Genomic DNA, 25,441 nt, shown 5'->3' with positions numbered 1-25,441 from the left:
TGTTGCAAATGTAGTATGTATCTGATCTGCTTTTGTGGTAAATCTGATGACCGAAATTATAAGCTTATAATCAGGAAGAAGCTGCAAGGAACTTAGGAAAAAGGAAAATTCACTTCACCAGGACTCGTGACTGTGATCGCTGTCGGGGAAGAAGTTTTCCTCTAGCCCTCTAGGTTCTTCTGACTGGTCTTAGAATTAAATTGACCTGAGACAGATTAACAGGAGAAAATCAAACAAAAATATAATGATATGTATATGTGGGAGAGACCCAGGAAACCTGAATAACTCACCAAAATGGCTGAATCCCTCACCTTAAATACCATCTTCAGCTAAACACAAAAGAGGATGTTGGGGCAGTGGTTTGGAACCTCAAAGGGGAGGAGGGCAATTCACATGGAGGTGGAAAAGCAAATGTTGGTAAACAAATGTTTGCTGGGCCTGCAGAGACACTGGGACACACAGGGGAATTTCTAACAAACAGACTTTGCTAGGTTCCTCCCTGTCTTCACACCTAGTTCATGCTATAGTTGTCTATGGTAACAGTTCCCTTCTGGGAACAGGTCCTTTATCTGCATTATTTTAAGTAGTTAGGGGGAAGGTCAGAGTTTCTTCCTGAGTCTTTTGGGCCTTTATTGTTTTCAGCTCAAAATAACCTGCATGCCAGAGAGACATTTTGGGTGGCAAATTTTGCTCCCCTACATCACCATCTGTTTAAACATCTTACACTTTGTAGCAAACAACTAACAAATTTCCTTTCCACCAAGTTTATCTAAGTACTTTCTGTATATCCAAATCAACCAGGAATTTCAACCTCTCTTTTCAAGTGTTAGACTAAAATTGTCTTCTAAACTGGAGGGAGGTTAGGCTATGGTGAAAAGCATTAAAAATGTCATCATTCAGCTAAAAAAGATGAATCAGGTGGTAACCTCTCTAAACATAAAATTCAATGACAGGATCTATTTGTCCTCAGACCTAATGAGATTTAACTCTCAGGTGGTAAAACGTGAGACGTATTATTATATAACAATTATTAGAATTAAATGAAGTGAAAGGCTTCAGGCTATTCCTCATTTTGATCTATTGATTAAAACAATATTAAGCATCTATAAAGTACTACAGTGTGGTCCCTGTTGTGTTTAAAATAAAGGTTATGACCTTTTCAGTTAGAGGCAAATGTGTGTACTTTGAAATACTCCTTCTGACCCTTATAAAACTATCAACTTCCATCTCACGAACATCAAACATTTTCTGATTTTAATTCATCATTTTAAATTTGAAATTGATGCACTAAAGCTAAATGAATCGTATTAATGGGAACCCTAGGGAACCTCACCTAGTGTCAGTGTCTGGAATTCAGAGGTTCATTGGACAAAAAGGAAGAGATTTCTGGAAAGATCCCCTGCAGCTCCCTTCCTTGTGAAGCATTTGATGACAGACACTGTCATATCTATTAATCAAATCTTCTGTACACTGTGCGGTGTCTCAGCTGTACCGTGGAAATCAAGTCCCTTGGTTTTTCCCACACTTGAACCAGAGTAAGAAAGGAGCCATACCTCTCTGAGACCAGCATGGTGGGAGCCTGGGGAGGGAAACTCAGCATCTGGAATTCTGGGTCAAATGGTCCTGCTCAGCAGATATTCCCTTGCCAGCATGAGGCTTAGGGATGATAGGGTATTGTCTTTTGAAAGACAGTGAGATTTCCCTATAATGCCTCTGCCTCTTAGCTTCTGGAGCTGCTGCTCTGCCTTGAATGTCTAACTCAGAGTAGATTCTGATGGAAGGAATTTGGAGGCAGATGAGAGAGAAAGACAGTGGTAGATCTGTCTGAGGTCTCTGGAGTATTTCCACATTTGAAGGTCTATTCATTGGCTCAGTTCTTGTTGGGCTTGTTTAGATGTTAATGGTAGGTTCCTCACAGTGTGGATTCCACAAGATAGGTTCCCCTTCTATTTGCCCACTTCCTTCAAAAATCAATGAGTTTTTAAAGCACCTATTTTTGGGAGTATAATGATTGATTTATTTCTCCCAACAGAAGAGATTTGGGGCAGAAGAAGTGTGATTATAACAAATAAATATTTGGTTTTTGTCCCTGGGTCCTGACACAGAGTTTCTAAAACCCTTGGAATTTCCTAATAGGAGCATCTTTTGTTATCCGTAATGAGCCTCTTTCAACCACACCTGAGTTTACCTTAATAAAGTAACTCTTGGTGGGACCCTAAATAGCTTCAGGATGGGGGCTGGTTGCCAGAGAAACCAACCCTGTGATTAGAGGATTGGAACTTTCAGTCACAACCCCCAGACGTCTTGGGAGGGAAGAGGGGCTGGAGATTGAGTTCAATGACCATTGACCAATGATTTAATCAACCATGCCTACTCAATGGAACCTCCATAAAAAACCCTAAATAATGGAGAGCTTCTAGGCTGGTGGACACATTGAGATGCTGGAAGGGTGATGCACCCAGAGAAAGCATGGAAGCTCCCCTCCCCTCCCCCATACCTTGCCCTAGGCATCATTTCCATTTGGCTGCTCATAAGTTGTATCCTTTATAATAAACCACTAAATGTAGGTAAAGTGCTTTCCTGACTTCTGTGAGTCACTCTAGAAAATTGTCAAACCTGAGGACGGGAAGGTTGTGGGATTTATGGCAGATTGGTCAGCATTAAGGATGACAACCTGGACTTGCAACTGGTATCTGAAGTTGGGGCAGGCTTGTGGGACTGAGCCCCGAGCCTGTGGGTCTTTCTAACTCTGGGTAGTTTGTATCAGAATTGAATTGAACTGTAGTACACCCAGTTTGTGTGCAGAAAGATGGAGAATTAACTGGTGTGGGGAAACCCCACGTATTTGGTGTCAGAGTGTTGTGAGTAAAAATGGCACAGAAGAAGGAACCATAAGCACTCCTCTTCCCTAACTGTCCCATTTCTCACAAAATACAACCATGGGGGAAATAGAGCACAACCATGAGCCAGACATGAGCAGAGAAAAAGGTAAACTCTTGAACCATCTGACAACAGAGGGTTAGGGTAACTAATTAGAAGTAGAGGCTTATGGAAAAAACTCTTTATAATAATACATACTTTAGAGCGAAGCACAAACTAATATAACACCTCCATACGTGTTTGCAGGTTTTCTCAATCTATGTCACTGTTATCTAACAATGCTTATTAACAAAACCCTTTTCTTATTTGTTTGGGGTTTTCTTCTTATTTAACTACTGGCTATGTAGTTTCTTTGTTATTCAGTTGATGGATGCCTGTTACCATTTAGATTTCAATTCAATCCTTTAAGAATGTGTTTTTAATTTCTCCCAGAAAAGGCCACATTTGGTAACATCTTGTCTCCCGGCTCCCTGGAAAGACACCCTGTGTGGCTGCCTTCCCTCTGAATGGGCAGTGCTTTGTATTGGAGGCCTGACTCAAGCTCACTGGTCCTCAAACTTGCACATTAGAATCACCTGGGAAGCTTTTAAAAATCCAGGTTTCCAGGCAGCACCCCTGACTAATTAAATCAGAATCTCTCCTGTATGAGATCCAGGCAGAGTCTTTTTAAAAGCTCTTCAGGTGATTCGGGAGTGTGGCTGAGGTTATAAACTACTGCTTTAGACAGAGGTCTTACCTGAATACTACAACCTGGCCTCTATGAAAGTCTCTGGATATACCATGATTCAAAGGAGATAACTTTTCCTCACTCATCCTCCTAAAGAAATCCTAAATAAATAAAACAAAGCAAAAGCAGCTATTAAGGTAGAGTTCATGTTCTTTCTTTCTGCTCATTCCCTCCATCTTTCTCTTAAGAGCCATCTCTCCAACCTTAGAATGAAAGGCCAAAGTAGGTAAAAATATCAATGAATGCTCCCTACTGTCTCATTTTATGACCTTTACTATTATTTCCTCTTTTTCTTTAATTTAGTTTTTTCTCTTTATTTGCTTTGTGATTCTTCTGCCTACATAGACACAATATTGAATTTATTTTGTGATTTGGGGCAGTTTAGGAACAGAGTTGGAAGTGCATGTTAACTCTTTAAGCAAAAATAAAAATTAGTCATTTTAGCCTAATATAGCTGTCCTGGGAATTTAACATTTTGTGTGTGTGTGTGTGTGTGGTTTATATCCTTTTTTCTGTCAATGTGGTATATCACATTCATTTAAAAAAATTTTATTGGAGTATAGTTGATTTATAATGTTGTGTTAGTTTCAGGTGTACGGCAAAGTGATTAAGTTATACATATACATATATTCATTCTTTTTCAGATTCTTTTCCCATATAGGTTATTACAGGTTATTGAGTAGAGCTCCCTGTGCTAGACAGTAGGTCCTTGTTGGATACCTATTTTATATATGGTAGTGTGTGTGTGTTAGTCCCAAGCTCCCAATTAATCCCTCATTATTTCCTGATGTTGGCTCTTCGTATTTAGCGCCCAAGGATGTTTTAAAGTCCTTGGCAACTTGTTCTATGAGAATTAGTTAATACTATGTCTCTGTGGTTCTTTATTCAACTTCATTCAGACTGAGTCATCAATTCTATGTATTATCCAAAATCTGAATTAACACTTTTGTTGTCTCTTCATCTGAGGCAGTGTAGAATTTAAAGTTCTCATGAACAATGATGGCCCCTTATTCACTCATGTATCCCAGTGTCAGTAGAGTACCTGACCCAGAGTCGTGGCCCATAAATGAATCAGTTAGTTAAACAATGAATAAACAAATGGACAAATGCTGGGATGCAGACAGCTAAGCACTTACTGAAGTCAAATCAGAGAGAAGTTCACAGGTAAGGCAGAAGTTGTGTACCTACAACCAGTGCACGGTTATCAGGGAAGAAATCAAAATCCGTTTAGGCAAAATGTCCATAGTCTCTAGTCAGTTGTCAATGAAGGTGAATATGAAGACATATAAATAAACATAGCTGAGTAACCATAACAGGCTGAGAGTAATAAAAAGTCAAAATGAGTGACGTGCATAAATTGACTTGTGTAACTTCATAGAATCTGGAGATAACTGTGGCTTAAAGTCACTGAGAAGAGCTCCGTGAACTCAAGATAAACCTTTAAACACGGGCAGGATTTGTGTAGCCAAGGCAGGGAAATGGCAGAGGCAAAAGGTTGGAGTTGCGAATGAATGGGGGGCATGAAGAAGCACCCAGGAGATGAGCCAAGTTGGATCAGAAGTTTCCTGGTGGGGAAAACAGAGAGTGTGTGTGTGTCTGTGTGTGTGTGTGTGTGCGCGCGCATGTGTGTGCGCATGTGTGTGTGCCTGTGATTAATGTATGCTGATATTTGAGTTTCATAATAATTTATCTGGTAGAAAGTATGAAGGTGAAGAACCAGAAACAGGAGTCAGTTTATTACTGTGATAACCTAGGTGCTGAGCATCTGGAAACAAGTGTAGGTAATAAGAACTAGAAAGAGTAGGTATTAAGATGAAGAGTCCATGAGACTTCAACACTGGTGTTCCATGAAACAAAGGAGAGGGAAGAGACAAAGATGATTCTAAAGTTTAGAAAATCTAAGTGGTACTCACCAAATTAATAAGAAGATGAAGGGAAAATACAGATCTCTCAACATTTTAAGATAGTATATAAAATCTCCTTGTTAGGATTACAAAGGCAATCTTAGGTAAACAAACCGGAAGTAAAGGCCTGTTCATTTCAGTGATCCGCTCTCCAGAGGGTGTATAAATTACAACGGTAAATTTAAGCGGACATTTGATATAATTTATTTTCTGAAGCACAGATGTACATTATTTTCAATACAATTAACTTCTAACTGAAAATATCTATCCCGATGTCTGACAAGCTTTCTAATTTTATCAGAGAAAAAAGGTTTTCAGTAGGGCAGTCATGTATATAACACATTCTGAAGATTTATATCATCCTTGAATTTATAGGCCAGAGTACATCTTTAAGTGATCCAAATAAAACACAAGCAGAAGGTGAACGAATAGTAATACACTTCTGTATCAAGCGCACATTCTGAATACATTTCATTTGTTTTAACTCTCAGTGAAATTGATGGAAACATCAGTATTCTTCAGCGGGACAGTCTAAAAGAAGATAGCCTTTTAAACACTCCTAGCAATAATGTTTCCAATTACATATCACAGCAATCAAGAATAGCAGCTATGGGCTTCCCTGGTGGCGCAGTGGTTGAGAGTCTGCCTGCCGATGCAGGGGACGCGGGTTCGTGCCCCGGTCTGGGAAGATCCCACATGCCGCGGAGCGGCTGGGCCCGTGAGCCATGGCCGCTGAGCCTGTGCGTCCGGAGCCTGTGCTCCGTAACGGGAGAAGCCACAACAGTGAGAGGCCCATGTACCGAAAAAAAAAAAAAACAATAGCAGCTACTTGTATCGTTCAGTAATTTTGATAAGCAGTGCCAACATCCTCTGAATAAAAAAGATTGAACTGAAGTCGTTAGATCAGATTCTTATATTTTCCCGTATCTGGGCCTTTACTCTTGTGCCATCTCACTGGAATCCTTCTCTACGTGGTTAACGATCCATATTCTACCCACACTCAAGGGTCTGCTCAAATATCATTTCCCCTTTTCTGAAATTCTACGGCATTTGCTGTCTTTACATCTTGTCTTAGTCTGTTCAGGCTGCTGAAACAACCACCACAGACTGGGCGGGCTTATAAACAACAGTAATTTATTTCTCACAGTTCTGGAGGCTAGAAGTTGGAGATCAGGGTGCCAGCATGATGAGGGTCTTCTTTCGGCTTGCAGAATTATTGTATCCTCTCGTGGCAGAAGGAGGAAAGGGAACTCTCTTGGGCCTCTTTCATAAGGGCACTAATGCCATTGTAGGGACCTAATTACATCCCAAAGCCTCTGCTTCCTCATAGCATCACCTTGGGGGTTAGGTTTCAATATATGAATGTTGGGGGGCCATAGTCATCCCTTAGCACACCTCATTTAGACTTGTCGTGTTCCATGCTTATTATTTATCTTTTCACTAGTGACTGTGGAAGAATCTCCCTGCAGGATGGAGGAACAAATTAAATTACACCTCCTCCAGGAAGTACCCCATAGATCCAGAAGGTGGAACATTCTGCAGTTCATCTGACCTTGTCTCTTTAACGAGACAGTACCATGAAAAAAGAGACTGTGACACATGAAATAATATCTATGATATGTAGCAATCAGATGTCTTTCATGGTTTCGGGTTCAAACCTGGTTTGGACAAACTAGATATAAAGGACGTTTTTTTAGCACAATTGGAGAAACTATAATACAAACACGATGGTAGATAAGAAGAAAAGTTAGGGACATGAAAAGTTGTAGATCGTTAACTGAAAAAAAGCAACTAACAAGTCAACACAAACAGTAGGACCCCCTAGAAAAAAGATGTGGAAGGCTATACACTGAGCATTTAATAGTGATAATCAGTGGGCAATGGAATGGGATCTTTTATGATCTTATTTCTGGCTTCTCTGCATTTTCTAACTTTCTACAATGTACATAATCTACAGTTTTTTGCAGTAAAAGTTTATCTTTTTAAGACTGAACTCTCCCTGTATCCCAGCTAACCTGTCCCTGCCTCCTATCTGCTTCCGCTCCCATGTTACATGTCAGTTGTACCCAGATCCACCCAGGAGCCCCACCAGAGACCTGGCTTTCCCTCACCTGCCACAGATGTTACCTCCTCAACATTCTCCAGTCTGTCTACTTCCCTCCTTCTCTTCTCCCACTGATCTGGATCCAGGCCTGATTATCTCTTACTGGGGGTTAAGCAGTAGTTTCCCAGCCAACCTCCTTGTCTCTGGTCAGCTTCTCTTTTCCAGCAGCCACCACAGTGAGCTCTCCAAAATGCCAGACGGGCAGTATTATTCTCTTGCTTAAAATCTCTCAGTCATTCTGTATCCTCCACAGGATATGATCCAGGCTCTTAGTATGGGATGGAGGTCTCTTCAGGACTGGCCCTTGGGGATGCGTGTCCCTCTTCATCCCTTGCCTCACGCTGTCCTAAGCTCCAGCACTACCACCTTGCACACATTGTGCCCTTACACACCTCACTCCTTTTCCTCGAGCTTTTCCTCTCTCTTGAATGTCCCTCCCCTCTCCCCCTTACCTACACAAGCCGAATTCCTATAATCCTCCAGCAAACCTTCCTTGGTAGTCCCTACACTCAGGCTGGGTGTCCCTCTCTCTGCATTCAGGGACTGTGCGTGCTCTACTGCTGTATTGACCACTTAGCTCAATGTACAGAAACCATCGGTCTTTGCATCCGCATCTCCCACTAAACTAGAGGCTTTTCCCAAGGAGGCATTGTGAAGTTTCTTGTTCACAGTCGGGTAGGTCAAGATGCCCCCGTCGTCAAAAGCTGATCTGAATGGTGCGCCCCTTCAGCAGTGGGATTCCCAAAGCTTGTCCAAGAAGCAGCACCAGGACTGCAGACAGGAAGTCTGTCCCCAGAAAGAGTAACGCCCACCCAGGGATGACGATGGTGGATTATCTCTGTGCTTGGCTGGATTGTGAAGCTACTGGAAAGCCACCAGCCTCCTGGGTTCCAGATGCCAGCCTGAGCCAACCCTGGGATGCTCTTTCCACCTGGCTTCCTGCTTTCTAGACCCTGGTTTCATTCTGGCACAGATACACACACATGCTCTATGGCCTTCCAAAAGTATTTTCTGTAGAAGTTGACCCACTTTATTCAAACTTCCTATGCTCTAGTTTAGTACCTGAGACGGCTCCTGGGCAGTAGACCCTGATGACCAGTTGCTCCCTTGTAATTCCCAAGCCTAAGACTCTAAGCCTTGTTTTTCCAACTATGTCATAAGCTCCCCAAGAACAGGGCCAGTGCCTGTGTACGTCCTGGTGTTTAATGCTTAGCTCAGTGTTTTACATGTAGCAAATTCAGCCCATCTTTGGGAGTTCACTTATTTCCTGATTATTATCTTTCAAACCACTCATAATTCCGTGCTCTATTTGCTAACACTATTTTGACATTTCAAGAACAGCCTGTATCCTAATCATGGGTTAGTATCTTTAACCATATCCTCATCTTCAGGTGATTTTAAAGTCTGCTTCCAGTCCTTTTCATCTACACACTCCCCATTAATTCATTTCTCCTCTGACTTGCCTCTTAAAAATTAATTTTAGTGCATTTTTATTTTATTTTTAAAAATTTTATTGAAGTATAGTTGATTTACAGTGTTGTGTTAATTTCTGCAGTATATCAAATTGACTCAGTTATACATATATATATTATTTTTCATATTCTTTTCCATTATGGTTTATCACAGGATATTGAATATAGTTCCCTGGGCTATTCAGTAGGACCTTGCTGTTTATCCATTTTCTATATACTAGTTTGCATCTGCTAACCCCAAACTCCCACTCCTTCCCTCCGCCACCCCCTCCCCCATGGCAACCACAAGTCTGTTCTCTATGTTTGTGAGTCTGTTTCTGTTCTGTAGATATGTTCATGTGTGTTGCATTTTAGATTTCACATGTAAGTGATATCATATGCTATTTCTCTGTCTGGCTTACTTCACTTAGTATGATAATCTCTAGGTCCATCTGTGTGGCTGCAAATGGCATTATTTCATTCTTTTTAATGGCTAATATTCCATTGTGTATGTATGTATGTGTCACATCTTCTTTATCCATTCATCTGTTGATGGACATTTAGGTTGTTTCCATGTCTTGGCTATTGTAAATAGTGCTGCTATGAACACAGGGATACATGTATCTTTTTGAATTACAGTTTTGTCCATATATATGCCCAGGAGTGGGATTGCTGGATCACATGGCAACTCTATTTTTAGTTTTTTTGAGGAACCTCCATACTGTTTTCCACAGTGGCTACACCAATTTACATTCCTACCAACAGTGTAGGAGGGTTCCCTTTTCTCCACACCCTCTCCAGAATTTATTTTTTGTAGACTTTTTAATGATGGCCATTCTGATCAGTATGTGGTATATTTTTAGCACATTTTAAAGCACTTTTTGCCAAAACCACACTGGGATCAGCTATATTCTGGAAATATGTGTGTTTCTTTTTCAATTGCCTTCAACTGGATTATTAAATTCTCTTTTTTCTTCCAAGTTCTGTAGATGTTGTTCTATTACCTCCTGTGTTCACTGCTGGAGAGGAGAAGTCTTAGGCTAAGCTGGCTTTAGTTCTTTGGGAAATAATATCCTCCTAAGCCTTCCTTCTCCCACTCCATGGAATGATGCACAGTCAGCTGTCAGCCACACGGCCAATGTGGGGCCTGGATTCCCCTGGCTAGAGTCCTCTGAGGCCCATTAGACCGTTAACTGCTGAGAAGAGACACTGTGAGGGCCTGGAGGACAAGGTAGGGACTAAGCCTGGGTTCTGGGACCCAGTGTCCTCAGGGTTCAGAATAGGAGGGCAAGAGAAAGCAGACAGAATCAGAGCAGGATCAGGGAAGCCTTCTGGTCCATTTCAGGAGCCTGAGATGTGATGTGAGTGGATTACTCAGCCTAGATTCAAGGACTGGGGATAGAAAGATAGGACCCTTTCTAGATTTAAACATTTAACTACAATATGTACTTCGTTTTTGCACTGTCTTTGCAACATGCATGTATATCTTCTTTCTGTTACCTTTCTCTACCTGCCCATGATCACCCATCTCGAGCCTTTGTTCTTAGATTTATATGTTAAATGTTATTAGGTTTATAAAAAGATTTTTTTCTCTGTTCACTTTTCATTATTATTTCTCATCTATTTTCTCTACTTACTTTTTTCATAACAATTGGCAGCTCTCCATACCTGCCTCTTTATTCAGACTTTTTCTTCAGGGCTTCCCTGGTGGCGCAGTGGTTGAGAGTCCGCCTGCCGATGCAGGGGACACAGGTTTGTGCCCTGGTCCGGGAAGATCCCACATGCCGCAGAGTGGCTGGGCCCGTGAGCCATGGCCGCTGAGCCTGCTTGTCCAGAGCCTGTGCTCCGCAACGGGAGAGGCCACAACAGTGAGAGGCCCGCGTACCGCAAAAAAAAAAAAAAAATTTTTTTTCTTCAGAAGAAAACATAGGAGAATATCTTTGTGACTTTGAGTTAGGCAAAGGTTTCTTAGATGGGGTATAAAAAGCACAGACTATGAAAGAAAAATATGATAAATTGAACTCCATCAAAATAATGTTTGTTTCTTGGAAAATACCATTAAAAAATGGAAAGACAAGCCACAGATTAAAAAATATATATTTATAAATGATATATCTGAGGGACTTCCCTGGTGGTCCAGTGGTTAAGACTTTGCCTTCCAATGCAGAGGATGCAGTTTGGATCCCTGGTCAGGGAGCTAAGATCCCACATGCCTCACAGCCAAAAAACCAAAACATAAAACAGAAGCAATATTGTAACAAATTCAATAAAGACTTTAAAAATGGTCCACATCAAAAAATATCTTTAAAAAAATTAAAATAAAAGATATATTTGACAAAGGACTTGTATCTGGAATATAAAAAGAACTCTTAAAACTCAACAATAAGAAGATACACAATCTGATTGAAAAATGGGCACAGAAGTTTGACTAGACATTGACAAAAGAAGAATATTTTAATGGCCAACAGGCAGATGGAATGATGTTTAGCATCATTAGGCAGTAGGGGAATACAAATTAAATCCTTAATGTGATGCCACTATGTATGCATTAGAATGGCTAAATTTAAATGACTGCTAATACCAAGTGTCAGTGAGAATGTTGTAGAGCTGGAACCCTTATGCTTTATTGGTGAGGATTTAAAATGGTACAGCCCCTTTGAAAACAGTTTGACAGTTTCTTTAAAAGTTAAGCAGGGACTTCCCTGGTGGTACAGTGATTAAGAATCCACCTGCCAATGCAGGGGACACAGGTTCGAGCCCTGGTCTGGGAAGATCCCACATGCCACGGAGCAATTAAGCCCATGTGCCACAACTACTGAGCCTGCGCTCTAGAGCCCGTGAGCCACAACTACTGAGCCCGTGTGCCACAACTACTGAAGCTCACGCGCCTAGAGCCCGTGCTCCGCAACAGGAGAAGTCACCACAATGAGAAGCCTGCGCACCACAACCGAGTAGCCCCCACTCGCAGCAACTAGAGAAAAGCCCACGTGCAGCAACGAAGACCCAACACAGCCAAAAATAAATAAATTTTAAAAAAAATTTAAAAAGAAAAGTTAAGCATACATTTGCCATATGCATGCACCAACTTACCAATGTATTTACCAACATTTTCATTCCTAGGTGCATAGCTAAGAAAAATGAAAACGTATGTTCCTACAAAACTTTTATGCAAAAGCTCATAGTAACGTTATTCATAATAACCCCCAAAATGGAAACCACCCAAATGTTTATCTATGGATAAACACAATGTGGTATATCCATACAAGGGATCCAGCTATTAAAAGAAATGAACTACTGAAATACACAACACAAATGAATCTTAAAAACATCATACTAAGTGAAAGGAGTCAGACACAAAAGAGTATATACTATATGATGCCATTCATAAACATTTCTGTAAAAGGCAAAACTAGAATGACAGAAGTCTGATCAGTGGTTCCCTGGGACTAGGGGCTGAGGTGGGAATGGGAATTGAGTGCAAAGGGGTACAAGGAAGGTCTAAAACCTGACTGTGGTTGCACAACTGTGTACATTTAACAAAAGCCATCAAACTGCATGCCTATAACGCGCAATTTTATTGTGTATAAATTATACCTCGATGCTGTAAAAAGAAATATTTCCTTTGCATTCTAAATCATTTCCTTGAGCTAGTCATCAACACATGAGTCAATTTTCTACAGTGTTAGGTAGAATAATACTTTTTATTCCTTTCAATTACAGTTTTATTTTAGTTTGTGTGTATGTGTGTGTTTATTCCAAATATACTTTTTTATTGAGAACTAAGGAAATATTAACTACATTTTTCTTCTGTTCCATGAGCAAATCTATTTCATGGGGACAGGGTAGGTTTTTCTCAAAGCAATAATACATTATAAATTTGCTGGTAAATTTGTTCACAATTCTATTTGCCTTCTATGTTCTTGTTTTAGAGGGTAAATTTGTTGGTCTTTGATGAGTATGTTGGGAAGCTGTTTCCCAAGCCTGGAAGTCTGGATGGGAAGGCTCAGGGTGGATGGAGAAGGGGGTCTGTGGGACTTGGGATCTCAGAGCAGAAAGCAGGAGAGGGCTGGGGCTTTGCACTCCACCCCTGCCTGTGGAGAGCAGGACTCAGATTGCGGCCAAAGCACAGGCAAGCAGGGCAGTTAGTTATGTCCAAGCCCGGATCATCAGGCATACAGCGCAGACTGGAGGCCGGCTGAAGAGACCTGGGGCCACAGGGAAAGGCCAGTCAGGGGGCCAGGTGGGCGGAGCTGCCTCTCTTCTTCCCCTGAGGGCAGAGAATTGGAGAAATACCTACAGAATCTGGAATGGTTCCAGTTCTTCTGATTCTCACAGTAGCTCCTGGAAATTCTCTCCTTTATGGATGGATGGATGGGAGGCTGGGAAAAGAGGCTCGGAACTTTCGTGCCTCTCCACCCTCCTCCAAGGTTTCCAAGTACCCCTGTCGTGGCTCTTGAAATCCCTAAGTAGCACTGGTTCCTATAAGAGCTCTCAAGATGCGAATGGGCCCAAGGAGCTTTGTTTTTCAAAGGAAATGTAAACGCTTCCTTAGGTCTCTAAAGAAAACATGCCTTTGGTTCTCTTAAGGTGGGCTATGTATTCTTAACAGACAATGAAACAGTTTCTTTTCCGAGTTGCACCTTAGGAGTAACTGCTATTAGAAAAGTCTTGTAAACATCTAATTCTTCTCTTCTAAATCCCATCCTCATCCTCCTCCTGCCCCTCCCTCCTTTCCCATTTCTTACACAAAACAGTTGCACATTTGTGCCCCACTACAGGCCTGTCCAATGAGATGTTCCCTCTGCAGAACGGGGACTGTGTTAAAGAGCAGCTTTGTGTTTCCCGTGGTCTCTAGGACTGCCTTGCCCTCAGTGACTGTTCAGGACTATTGTTCAATTACATTTAATTGGGCTGGAATAACCATTTGGGAAGAGGCAGTGGGGTGCTGGGGATGCAGAAGCCTCTCAATAGACCTTCAAATGTAGGTGGAAAGGGAGAGAGATGAATGTGTTAGAGGATAATTCCAGAAAGTAGGAGGGAACAAAGGACTTGAAGAACAAATAGGCTCTGAGAGAGTCTTATGAAAGCAGCAGCATTGGCGGGCGACTACAGAAAGGAAGAGACGCTTATTATCCGAACACTCAAAAAGGCTGGCATATTGTCCTGGCCCAGTGCCAGGCGCACATGATGATCTGGCGAGGATTATCAGAGCTTTTCTGTTAAAGCAGGGATCACATGTGTGCTGAGAATGTGTTCTTTCTCTGGGCTTGAGGTGACAGACGGCCACATCACACACCATCCTTTTTCCATTCCGGTTCCAGCCAAGCAGTAAACCCAGTCATCACCCAGTCTGTCTCAGCCATGTGGTTCAGCCAGCTGAACCAAATATTTTCAGAATGTGGAATGTAAACAAGGTTCCCACTGTTAGCAATTCTGTGTCATTTACTTGTGGTTATTTTATTTTACTTTAAGTCACATTTAAATTCAAAAGATTGCCAGCCTGCATGATGCATGTAAACAAATCAGAAATATAGATTAGAATTGCAGCTGATTAGTTAGCTGTGAAAGTGTCTGTGGAAATGGAAGAAGAGGGGAGAAAATCTATTATGCTCCTGGGATATTGCTTCTCCACAGGAAATTCAGTTGTGAAAAGGGCTTTAAAAGCAATGACTTTAGTCATTTGGGTTTTCTACACACTGATTACAGTAAATGCTAATAGAATACCTAGGCCACCAGTGCTCACGTGACACAGCTTCACAAAGGAAAACAGGGAGCGATTCCGAGATGGAAAACAAAGTCCTGGGAACCTGCCTTAGCAGACGGTGATCACCAAGTGTGTGTCTTTCATGCTATTGAAGTTGTTTTTCAAGAAAACACAATTTCCCAGGTCTGTTATTTCCCGTTTGAAAATATGTGTCTACGGTGTATGCTGCTAAGTGATAAAGGTGGGGTGAACCTTCTGCTACTCACGGAGAATCGAAATCGAGACTTGCCTTCATTTATAAATTTCCTCTGAAACATACTCTGTCTTCCAAATCAATAGGGAGCTAAAGGAGGCATAACAATTTCATTATTTACCCATAGGCCTATAGGATTGATGGTTTCCTGGCACAATGCCATGAATTATACATTTTCTAAAATGTTGTTGACCCTTTATAGTTACATTGCCCACGTTTTTGATATTATTTGGGAGTTGGTAAGCTAACGTGAAATTTTGCTTAAAAAGACATTTCTCTGAATTTTTCATGGTACCTTCTGAACTGTGGTTAAGTAGCAATCCTGGGGTCACAGATAAGTCAGGCAGCAGCAGATGTACCCCTGCGAGCTCACCGTATTCCATCTTCCCTGGCTTCTTCCTCCTTTACCCCAAAGTAATTGGTTTCCAGCTCACCCAATTAGTCTCATCACACTTTCTCAAGTGACACCAGCTGTATCAAGACTCAGAAGAATATTCCTCGGGATAAAGCCCCATGGAATAACGTTGTATGCCTTGCAAGATTAGGCACCTGGAGGACTGGAGGAACAATCACCTTGAACCACAGATTATTTGGGTCATTTGGCAAAAGGAAAAGCAGCTTCGTCTAGCGGGTGAGATTTGAAAAAGTTTTCATCTGAGAAGGAGAAATAGCTCAAGAACGGGAGCTTGGCGTGCTGGGAGATGTGGGCAGGGGGTAATCGTACTTTGAGTTAATGGCTCTGCAGGTAGATTTTGTTCTCACACCTGAGCATCTGACAAAGACATGTGAAAGTTCATTGTTGTCAGGTAGAGCCCAGAAACCAAACGGAACCTTCCTCCCATGGGAAAGATGGAAGGTTAATCTTCCCGTACACTTCTGGTTCCTTTAAGAAACATAAATTTCAACTCAATCTGTCGTTCGTTTGTTCTGAAAACAAATCATTTATGGTCGATTATGGAATAATGATTGTCAGTCTCTTGGGAATACGTTGCTACACTTTTCTGTGTTCTCTGTGTCTGGAATCTCCTACTTTTCCATTGCATGCGCCCCTTCTCATTCCTTTTAGTACGCACATGGACAATGTGGAAGCCAGACTTTAATTAGGCATCTGATTAAAAGCCACATCTTGAGCATTTTTGTGAGAACTGTTTTCAGGGTGAATAATTCTTATTGAGAGAAGAGTCTTTCTTGATCTAACTTGAATTTCCTTGATCTAAATTTAAACCATGCTTGCCCATTTTATTATGAGGAGAAACATTTATTCCTCCCACTCAAAATTCCAATTTGGCTCATGAAGGAAGGGGCATCTACCTACACCCCTAAAGGGGCATTGGCGGGGGGCATTGAAGAGCTTGACATCCATCAGGCCACATTGCACTCATATGAAGGGTCGCTATGTTCTGTCTGGCCCAAATTCTCCCTTTCTGGATAGACAAGGGGGACCATTGCTGTCCTCTGCTTCCTATCCCCCAAGGGTCCCAAAGTGCACTAAAACCCACCCCATGCCCCTCTCCCCAAGGTACTCTAGGGCCTGGAAATCTTCAAGGAAAGGAGTTAGGATCCTTACTTTAGCCCTAGATTGTAATCACATTCTCTAACACACTTTTCCTGCATTGGTGGGTCGGGAAGTACAGGGGAGGAGAGTCTTTGATCTGATCTTTCTTTTTCTTTCCTGTTGTTGTTTTTTTTTTTTTTGGCTGTACCGCGTGGCTTGTGGGATCTTAGTTCCCCAACCAGGGATCGAACCTGGGCCCTCAGCAGTGAAAGTATGGAGTCCTAACCATTGGACCACCAAGGAATTCCTTGATCTGATCATTTTTTAAAAGTATGCCTATTGGTCCCCATAAGATAGGTCTTAATTGAGTGCATCTGCCAGAGGCTGGAGGCGATAGCGGTCTTAGGCCCTGCTGTGGTCTGAATGTTTGTGTCCCTGCCAAAAATTCATGTGTTGAATTCCTAATGCCCAATGTGATGATATTAGGAGGTGGGGTCCTTGGAAGGTCAGGAGGGTGGAGTCCTCATCAACAACATTAGTGCTCTTATAAAAAAAGAGACACCAGAGAGCTCCCTAACCCTTTCCACCATGTGAGGACACAACAAGAAATTTGCAACCTGGAAAAGGGCCCTCACTCAGCCTTACTGGCACCCTGATCTAGGACCTCCAGCCTCCAGAACTGTGAGAAATAAATTTCGGTTGTTTATGAGTCACCTACTATGCGGCATTTTTGTTTCGGCATCCTGGATGGACTAAGACAGGCCCCAACACCTAATACCCAAATATCTCCATAGAGATTATTGTGCTTATAATTATGCTACATGCAAAATAAGACACTTGGAGTGATCCAAAAAGGAACATGCCCTGATCTCCATCCTCAAGAAGTTTTCTGATTTATCTCTGTGGGTTGATTGATTCCAGGGACCTTTCTATTTCCTGTAGGCCTTGTTTTATAAGATGGTAATAATTTTATAGCTTCCTTTCTGGACATTTCTAGTTTCTAAACTGTGATTCTGAGAGTACACAGAGTATGCTACTAAGGTCCCATCAAAATGAAATACTACTTTCTGATCTTGCAGAGTCAAAGCTTTGCATATGTGTTAAGCTGTAAAACTAAGCATCCTTGTCTAAACAATGGGCACCACTTTGGCTGTTGATGGAGCATCTGCGAGTGTATCGTGCCCTCTGCCAGGCTCACACTTCTAGTGTCATCCAGCTGGGAGCAGCTCTCCCTGATTCAAACACACATGCAGCACGCATTTTAGCACTTAGCCATCCTCTCTTGCTGTTTAGTTCAAAAACAGCACACAGGTGAGGGAGCCAGGTTACCCAAGAATTTAGACTAAATGTCATTGACCAGTTCAAACCTTAGTGCTGTACATATGTTTGGTTATTACAGTATCTTCAGATTTTGTCTTTCAAGTTTTGGTAACAATGGCTCATGTTGATAGCACATTGCTGTTCCAGCTTCCTGAAGCCTGTTTTTTAAATTTGATTTGTTACTTCTATTGGTTTATCACTGGGTAGGGTTCTCTCAGGCTGAACTAAGAGTGTTTAAGATGGTTGTAGGAGAATTACTTTTCTTTCTCAAAGGCAATTGGCAGTTGCAAAAAAATCCATCAAAGGACTCATAAGTAAAATATATGTTATTTTTTATTTGAAAGGGAACACATACTATTCACATACTGTTTAAATTAAGAAGAGAATAAAACATTCTATTCAATAAAAACAGCAAATGATAGAAATGAATACACTGGTTCTATATTGTGGACTAATTAAAAGACCCAGAGAGAAAAGAAGAATAGAAATAGAAAAAGAAAAATAGTCTATGGCCATTAAAAAAAAAAAAAGAAGAGAAAAGGAGGGAAGACCAAATAGAAACAGAGATACAGAAAAAAATACAAACGTATGGAAAAGCAAGAGAGAGAGAATCTTGTAAAAAGTAACAGCAAACAGTGGCTTTTTAATATGTTGCCATTAAACAATGAAACGTTTTTATAACTAGAGCATAAATGAAGAAGTGATCCTGGAGACCATAGTCAGAGCAGATACCTGAGGTAGAACCTGAGGGCCAGTGTTTTCCCAACTCTGCTTTTTTTTTTTTTTTTTTTTGCGGTACGCGGGCCTCTCACCGTTGTGGCCTCTCCCATTGCGGAGCACAGGCTCCCGACGCGCAGGCTCAGCGGCCATGGCTCACGTGCCCAGCCGCTCCGCGGCATGTGGGATCCTCCCAGACCGGGGCACGAACCCGCGTCCCCTGCATCGGCAGGCGGACTCCCAACCACTGCGCCACCAAGGAAGCCCCCAACTCTGCTTTTAAGAAAGAAATATTAGATGACCCAGCAATTCCACTCCTGGGTATATATCTGAAAAAAACACTAATTCGAAAAGAAATGTGCACCCCAACATTCATAGCAGCGTTATTTACAATTGCCAGGATATGGAAGCAACCTAAGTGTCCATCAGCAGGTGAATGGATAAAGAAGATATACAGATGTGGTATACATCTGTATATATGTATACATATACAATGAAATACCACTCAGCCATAAAAAAGAATGAAATTTTGCTATTTGCAGCAAAATGGATGGACTTGGAGGGCGTTGTGATAAGTGAATAAGTCAGAGAAAGACAAATACTGTATGGTATCATTTATATGTGGAATCTAAAAAACACAGCAAACTGGTGAATATAACAAAAAAGAAGCAGACTTACAGATATAGAGAACAAACTGGTGGTTACCAGTGGGGAAAGTGAAATTTTGAGGGGTAATATAGGGGTAGGGGATTAAGAGGTACAAACTATTAGGTATAAAATAAGCTACAAGGATATATTGTATATCATGGGGAATATAGCAAATATTTTATAGTAACTATAAATGGAGTATAACCTTTCAAAATTGTGAATTACTGTATTGTACAGCTGTAATGTATATAACATCACTTCAGGCGGGGCACCAAGTAGGAGTTTGAAAGGGAAAAGAGTAAGTCACAAGACATAAGAGCACTGCTGTCAGCTAGTTTCCACACACCGTATAATCAGTCTTTCCCATAAACCTGAGGAGAGACCATTGGAAAATGGTGGGAAACCTGTAGTGAAAGCACAGCAGTGATTCTATCTGAGCTGGAGTCCTCCCCCATATTTGGGCAGTAAAGGGGGTTTACAGTAAAGTAAACCCCCTTTACTGCCCAAATATTCCCTCACTTCCCTGAAACACAGGATACACGTGTAATCATTTTAAGTGAACATTTTGTAAGAGTGGGGCTACATTCAAGCCCAACAAAACAACATATGCCTCGGCACTTGGTGTGGGACAAAAAAGATGAGGAGTATCAAAAGCAGAGGGGAAATCTTTGGAAAGGGATGGGAAGAGATTTTTTTTTTTTTTCCGGTACGCGGAAAAAAAATGTTGTGGCCTCTCCCGTTGTGGAGCACAGGCTCCGGACGCGCAGGCTCAGCGGCTATGGCTCAGGGGCCCAGCCGCTCCGCGGCATGTGGGATCTTCCCGGACCGGGGCACGAACCCACGTCCCCTGCATCGGCAGGCGGACTCTCAACCACTGCGCCACCAGGGAAGCCCAGGGAAGAGATTTTTTTTTAAGGCAACCTTCGATTTTTTTTAAATCTAGCTAATTTTAACTTTAAAATTAACTAACTAGTCTGTTAACTGACATGCTTTTTCCTGGGCTGTAACTTGAAGCCTGTAGCATTCCCAATGTGCCATGTGCATGACACCCTACACGGGGGCTGCCACAAAGTGCGTTTTGGTTTTCAAGAGGCTGCAGTTTTAACTAGCCATGTTCTAAGGCATCACAAGGGTGTGTGTTCTGGTCCAGTTGTGTTTTAGGGTGTTGCAAGAAGATCTGGCATTTATCCAACTCAACGGAAATGCTGAATGAAGCAGTTGTGGTTTTCATTTCTAGGATCACCTCTTTGCAACGACCATGCCCTCTTCTCAAAATAAAAATAACAACTTGGGAACTATATTAAAATCTTTAGATCTCCTTTTTAAAATCTTTAGATTCTTGAAGTCTCTTCTGATTTCTCAAAATTTGAAGTTAATGACCCTATCCTAACTTTAGTCAATATCCCAAGTATCCTATCATTTAAAAGAGGTACTTTCATCCATAAGCTAACCTCACTTTCTGCCCTATTATCAGAAAGAATGTAAATTCAGGTTTCTGGTGCAATCGACCTTTATTTTTAAAGACTGAGGCTAGAAAGTCCTTCCCCTAATAATGGTAATGTATCAGTGGTCCCCAACCTTTTAGGCACCAGGGACCGTTTTCATGGAAGACGATTTTTCCCTGGACCAGCGGGCGGGGGCAAGGGGGATGGTTTGGGGATGATTCAAGCACATTATGTTTATTGTGCACTTTATTTCTATTATTATTACATTGTAATATATAATGAAATAATTATACAACTCACCATAATGCAGAATCAGTGGGAACCCTGAGGTTGTTTTCACTTGCCACTCACGGATAGGGTTTTGATACGAGTCTGCATGCAATTGATTTATTATGGTCTCTGTGCAGTCAAACCTCTCTGCTAATGATAATCTGTATTTGCAGCCGCTCCCCAGCACTAGCATCACGGCCTCAGCTCCACCTCAGATCATCAGGCATTAGATTCTCATAAGGAGCGGGCAACCTAGATCCGTCACATGCACAGTTCACAGTGGGGTTCTTCCCCCTTGAGAATCTAATGCTACCGCTGACCTGACAGGAGGCGGAGCTCAGGCGTAATGCGAGTGATGGGGAGCGGCTATAAATACAGATGAAGCTTTGCTTGCTCACCGACTGCTCACTTCCTGCTGTGTGGCCCATTTCCTAACAGGCAATGGACTGCTACCAGTCCATGGTCCGGGGTTGGGGACCCCCGATCTATATCTTTCCATTCCCTATTAAGAGAAAGGAAACAATTTTCCTTTTTCTTTCTTTTTTTTTTGTTGTTGTTGCATCCATCCCAAATTCATTATAATTCAAGAAGGAATCATCTGACTTACCCTTTTTTAAAAAATTGAACTATTGTTGATTTATGATGCTGTGTTTATCTGACTTACTTTTTGAACTACCTGTGAAGAAAAGGGCTGTGTAAGTAAAAAATGAGCATGATTACAAGGCCAATAACTGGCCCCCCTAAGATAAGAGCTTTCAGCAACTTTATGAGAATACATTTGCTTACAATTAATATAACAAATATAAACACATTGCTGATGGGAATTTAAAATGATACAGGCACTTTGGAAAACAGTTTGTCAGTTTCTTAAGTTAAACATACACTTACCATATGATCCAGCAATTTCACTCCTAGGTATCTGCCCAAGAGAAATGGAAACATATGTCTGTCCAAGACTTCCACACAATGTTCATAGCAGCATTATGCATGATAAGCAAAAAGCTGGAAACACTTCAAAAGCCCATCAGCTGATGAATGGATAAGCACACTGTGGTACAGCCATACAGTGCACCAATAAAAAGGATAGAACTGTGGATACAGTCAACAACATAAATGGACCTCAAAAACGTGATGCTAGTGAAAGAAACCAGACACATAAGACTACGTATTGTATAATTCCATTGATGTGAAATTTATAGAAGGGGTAAAACTATAGAGACAGAACACAGATCGGTGGTTACCTTGGGGCTGAGATGGGAGTGGGGATCGTCTGCAAACAGACATGAGAAGCCAATGGGATGATGGCACTGTTCTAACACTGGATTGTGGTGATGCTTGCACAACTGTATAAATTTACTATAACCTGTCTAGTTGCCACTTAAAATGGGTGAGTTTTATACCATGTAAATTATGCCTCAGTATAGTTGTTTTATAAAAGAGCATATATAGTAGCAGAAAAAGTAAAATCTGTGACTATCTATTTACCTTTACAAAAAGAAACCCAGGAAGGATAAACCAGAAAACCACCAAGTTGGTTACATATAAGGGGATATGGAAATAGGGGTTGAGGAGGGAGTGGCATTTATATGAATATACCTCTCTGTACAGTTTTTCTTTTGGAAATATAACCTTCTACATATTCAGAAATTAAATTAATAAGGATGGGATGGGGAAAATAAAATAGAGAGCAAACTGAAACAAATCAGACCAGTTAGATTTCAAATGAGTTGTATAGCTACACAGAAGGAAAACAGAAAAAGAAAGAACTAATCTGAGCAAGGTCTGAACACAGTATTGGACTGTATGCCCTCAGTTTGTGGCAGAGTAATGGGGCACGGAGGAAATTACAAATAAATCCTGAACTCTTTTCAGTAGGTTTGGTTTGTGTAGAGGCAATAATGAAGCAATTCTGAAATCATTTTAGATGTTTTATGCAAGTGAACAAATAAGTAAATGTATTGTATTGGGGATTCAAGGTTCTCACTGAAAAAAAAACCAAAAACCTCATGCCAGTATGGAATAGAAAAAAGCAAGGATAAACCCTGTGGGGCTGGATGGATTGAAATTATTGCTATGAATGCATGATTTCTAAATTATGTACATGTATTTATGCATACACGTATATGTCTATGTATATTTGCATATGTGTCTATATATGTATGTGTACACATGTGTATACATATGTACATGTATTTGTGCATATGCTATCCATTGATTTTCTAGCTCGCTCAATTGAGGGAACAGTTAAATTTTATGTGCATATTTATACACATATGTGTGTATACATATATACATGTGTGTGCATGTGTATGTATGTATATGTATAAATATCCATTGAGTTTCTAGTTCACTCAACTGAAAGGTGCAAGAAGGAAAGACTTCCAGGAGAAATGAGCGTATGTCACCCCAAGATCTTGGTTTCTAACATCTTTCCTTAGGAACCAAGACTCTTCATAGAAATGGCTGAATTCAAGGCTGGGGTAGGCAGGTACAAGAAAAGCCTGGAAAATCTTTTTACGCCAGATATTAAGGAAGTGCTCACCATGATGCGGAGAGGGGTATCACATATCACAGGAGCCAGCTTGTAGGGGCTCCACTGGCCATAACAGGTGCAATTTGAGCATGCAAATAATTATATACAGAAGTGAATTATAAATCATTGAAAAAATAGGTATAATGAGTGCATACCTATAATAAATATAGAAATAACTGAGACAAATAGGGAGGGTTCCTGCTTAAAATGGAATACCAAGTGCCACATGGTAAATGGAGAGGGAGTGCTAGAATTGGAAAATAACCATTTTGCAACCATGATAGTAAGGATCAGTTCAGCAGAAATCATCAGTGGATGCTGAATCCAGAAGGAAATTTTGATGAGGAGCAAAATATTTGCATGGACATAAAGTGTATCCCTCAGTATCCCTTGGTATCCATGAGGGTTTTGTTCCAGGACCCCCGTGGATACCAAAATCTACAAATGTTCAAGTCTCTTATATAAAAGGGTGTAGTATTTGCATATAACTTAGACACATCCTCCCACATACTTTAAATCATCTCTAGGTTATTTATAATACCCAATGCAATATAATGCTCTGTAAATAATTGGCAGTACACTGCACATTCAAGTTTTGACTTTTGGAAATCTCTGGAAATTTTTTCCGAATACAGTAAGTCCCCTACATACCCCTACATATGAACCTTCAAGCTGCGAACTTTCAAAGATACAAATGTGCTTTCACACGTCCAGTCACGTGAAGTTAGTTCACGTGTCTGGCGTACATTGTCATGTGCATGCATCCTCTACAAGTTGTTGTGCAGCTTGCCCTCCATCTCCTGTTGCTGACGATCCTTCAGCTCTACCACGTCCCACCTCCTCTCCCTCCTCCAGTCAGTAACTCTTCTTGCCTGTTCACTCGATGCCAGCCCCTGTGTGCCAGCTGTTGTGCTGTACTACTGTCCTTTTCAAGGTACTGTACTGTAAGATTAAACATGTTTTCTTTATTTTGTGTGTTTGTTTGTTTTTTATGTATTATTTGTGTGGAACATATTATAAACCTATTACAGTACAGTACTATATAGCCAATGGTGTTAGTTGGGTACCTAGGCTAACTTTGTTGGACTTAATGAACAAATTGGACTTACGAACGCGCTCTCCCAATGGCAATCACTGGTATGTAGGGGACTTACTGTATTTTCGGTCTGAGGTTGATTAAGGATGTGGAACTCATGAATATGGAAGGCCAACTGTATATGAGAGACAGAATGATGAAGCAAACGGATGAAATGTTAATAGCAGGTGAATCTGGGTAAACAGTATTCTTGCTAATACCCTTGCTCATACAACCTTTCCATGCTTGAAATAGTTTCCAAATAAAAAGTTTAAAAATTGAAGGAAAAAAACCCTGAAAGTAGCCTTCCAGCTCAAACTCCTCTTCCCAGGAGTAGGTCAATGTTAACAATTTTGCATGTATATTTCTAGATCCATTTCTATGTATTTTTTATTGTGGTAAAATATACATAGCATAAAATTTACTGTATTAACCATTTTTAAGTGTATATAGTTCAGTGCATTAAGTGCAAAAAAGTGGAATGCTTCTGGATTTATGTGTCATCCTTGTGCAGGGACCATGCCAATCTTCTCTGTGTGGTTCCAATTTTAGTCCACGTGCTGCCGAAGCAAGCGCTCTAGGCATTTTATTTTTTTTATTTTTTTATTTTTTTGCGGTACGCGGGCCCCTCACTGTTGTGGCCTCTCCCGTTGCGGAGCACAGGCTCCGGACGCTCAGGCCCAGCGGCCATGGCTCACGGGCCCAGCCGCTCCGCGGCATGTGGGATCTTCCCGGACCGGGGCACGAACTTGTGTCCCCTGCATCGGCAGGCGGACTCTCAACCACTGCGCCACCAGCGAAGCCTCTAGGCATTTTTAAACGCGCATGTTCCAACATTATAAATGTAATCATACTGTACAAAGGAAGAAAAAGAAAAAAATGAAGGTGAAAGGTAAACATTCCTGGTAAAACAAA

The 25,441-nt window shown here is 41.2% G+C and overlaps 1 non-coding gene across 1 annotated transcript; it reads right to left on the bottom strand.

Moving 5' to 3' along the window:
* Positions 1-24,996: 24,996 nt before the first annotated feature.
* On the bottom strand, positions 24,997-25,102 carry LOC132421244 (U6 spliceosomal RNA). Its single transcript, XR_009518535.1, has one exon. It is a non-coding gene; the product is annotated as a U6 spliceosomal RNA (small nuclear RNA).
* Positions 25,103-25,441: the final 339 nt, after the last annotated feature.

The sequence above is a fragment of the Delphinus delphis genome, chromosome 2, assembly GCF_949987515.2.
Source record: "Delphinus delphis chromosome 2, mDelDel1.2, whole genome shotgun sequence".
Classification (NCBI taxonomy): Eukaryota; Metazoa; Chordata; class Mammalia; order Artiodactyla; family Delphinidae; genus Delphinus; species Delphinus delphis.
Note: the sequence above shows the minus strand (reverse complement) of the source record. Positions and strands in the feature narration are given on the sequence as shown.